General features: G+C 39.9%; 1 pseudogene; it reads left to right on the top strand.

Annotated features, from left to right (window-relative positions):
- The first annotated feature begins 520 nt into the window (after nt 1-520).
- LOC116374115 (green-sensitive opsin-like) lies at nt 521-1,601 on the top strand (annotated as a pseudogene).
- The last annotated feature ends 1,178 nt before the right edge of the window (nt 1,602-2,779 follow it).

The following is a 2,779-nucleotide window of genomic DNA, read 5'->3' on the forward strand; positions in this document are numbered from 1 at the left end:
GGAGATGGTAACTTTTGAAAGAACCGCTCTCTTGGTGCCCCAGATCCTAATGAGTTAATTGTTGCATGATTCATTTATTTGGGTAAAAATTAAACATAATTAGCTAATTAGGTAAATAACAGTCTTCAAGTCACGACACACGCACGCACACACACATTCCCAGTAGCAGGCTGTGTGTTGATGATGGTGACAGAGTGACTGCATCAGCTCTGTCTGTCATGCTCTGTAAATAAAACGGGTTACTATATATAGAACAGAACCCACTGAAACTGGATCCTAAATACTCTATGTTTTGCGATAGGATCATGTTGGTGATTATGACAAGACCAATTATCCAAATATCTCAATAAAATACCCCCCAACCGCCACGTGGTACCTTCCTTGATCGCCAGTTGATCGCTGATGAGTCTGCTTAGAAGGGTATATAGCCATACCTAGAGCATCCCTGTCAACAATTGAGCCAGAAGACAATAGACTGCACCTGGAGCAGATTCTCATCTCAACCACTCCCTGGTTAAAGATGCATAACAGCACTGAAGGAAACAACTTCTACATTCCCATGTCCACAGGACTGGACTTGTAAGAAGTCCCTTTGAATAGCCACAGTTTTACTTGGTGCATCCACGGCAATTCTATCTGCTTGCTGTCTACATGTTTTTCCTGATCTGTTTTGGATTCCCATCAATGGTCTGACCCTACATGTTTATCCTGATATCCCCCCCACACACGCAATACAAATATACTTACTAGCACAGACTTTTCTCATAACTTCTGTATTAAGGGAAAAGGTGCTTTTTATGACTGTGATATGTGGTTCTCACTGGATAAAAGCTTATTTCTGTAATACAGCCAAACTAAATTATTGTTTTTTTGTTGCTATATTTACATAATGCCATTTATGTCTCAAGTAACCGACTGATATTATCAACCAATCCTGGTCTACAAAGCATTAATTGTTTGAGATACACACATTGATGGAGATGCTGGTGTAACGGTTTTCTTCTGCCGAAAGAGAGGCGGACCAAAACGCAGCGTGGTTATTTTTATACATCTTTAATAAAGATGAGAAATGAACAATATACAAAAACAATAAATGTGAAAAAAAACAGCCCTATCTGTTGCAACAAACACAGAGACAGGAACAATCACCCACAAAACCCAACACAAAACAGGCTACCTAAATATGGTTCCCAATCAGAGACAATGACTAACACCTGCCTCTGATTGAGAACCATATCAGGCCAAACACAGAAACAGACCAACTAGACACACAACATAGAATGCCCACTCAGATCACACCCTGACCAAACAAAACATAGAAACAGACAAAGCAAACTATGGTCAGGGTGTGACAGCTGGAAGCCAAATGGAAAACATGTTATAACTACTGTATTTCTCTCTTTCCTTGTCTCATTCTAGGTCAGGTTTCTCTGTGGTCTCTGGTGGTGCTTGCCATTGATGGATACATTATGGTCTGCAAGTCCATGGGAGGCTTCAATTTCAGTACAACCCACGCTAGTACCGGATGTGCATTCACCTGGGTCATGGCTATGACTTGTGCTGCCCCCCCACCCCCCCCATTGGCTGGCTGGTCTAGGTAACTCAAAACTTTGATTCATAAGAGGTCTCACAAATCTATACATTGCAAGGGGGTAACTGATGTTGGGCACCACAAATGGCAGTTTATGTTATTTGCTAAAGACACCATGCCACATCAGCCTTTATTGTGGAGAGGTGAGGAAGGATAATGCCAATTTTAGGCTAGAGATGATTGCATTGCAAGGATAGTATGAACAGATTTTGAATTGAACCATGTCCAACCAGACCCAACCAGGCCCAATCTTGAGTAGTTTAGCAAATGATAGCCTTACCAAGCTGCATTCCTTTTTTTGGCCAAGTATGTTTCGTCAAGGTAGTTCACTGAACCTTAGCTGAGACGTTGAGTTTGGGAAACCCTGTCTAATGTAGTCTTGCGGTGTGAGTACCACCAGGGTTTGATACCCTGTTGATCACATTGGTGCAAATTCTAACATTCATTTAAGTTTCACTTAGTCATTTTTTTATTTCAATGAGAGACGAATTGAGCATTTTAGATAAGTGGAAATTAGGATTAATCCATAATGGATAGATAAATTACAAACAATGCCAATTACCCAGTCTGATTACTTAATTCATAATTGGATGAGAAGTTAATGATTGATATTGGTTTGGTACTGTATGTACACTGTAGAGAGGGCAGGTAAGCAATCTGCAGGTAATCTGCCACCCTTCCCCCATTTCAATAGATTTGGAGCTTAAGACTGGGAGTGTTTAAGTAGTTCTCTACTACAGTACTGTAGAGGAACTCTTGTCAGCCTTGGCCTCTCAGTTCTCTCAATTTCTTGTTACAATGGTATTCATAAAACTTAATTGACCACTTCCTCTTCCAAATACGGTGAAAATTGTATTTGGAATAATGAATTCCATTTACACCAGATATTTAAATCCTATCTGGTACTCCAAGATCCAATCATAGTGGCCAGGAATGTTTTGGGAAAGATTGTTATCTGATTTGTTGAGACTACTCCCTGAGGTGGAAGTATACATATTGAATTTGTGTTTTAGGATGTTGATAATAGCCTCTCAACATTCTGCCCTTCAGGATTGGATTTGGCACTAAAACAGGGCAAAAACCATCCCATCTGCTTATACTGCATACATATAGTTAAATAGCATCTAAGTCAATAATCTGATTCGTACATTTGACAAATATAGTATTTATAGTAATGGCCGTTGAGAA

This window comes from Oncorhynchus kisutch, linkage group LG5 (assembly GCF_002021735.2).
Source record: "Oncorhynchus kisutch isolate 150728-3 linkage group LG5, Okis_V2, whole genome shotgun sequence".
NCBI classification, from domain to species: domain Eukaryota; kingdom Metazoa; phylum Chordata; class Actinopteri; order Salmoniformes; family Salmonidae; genus Oncorhynchus; species Oncorhynchus kisutch.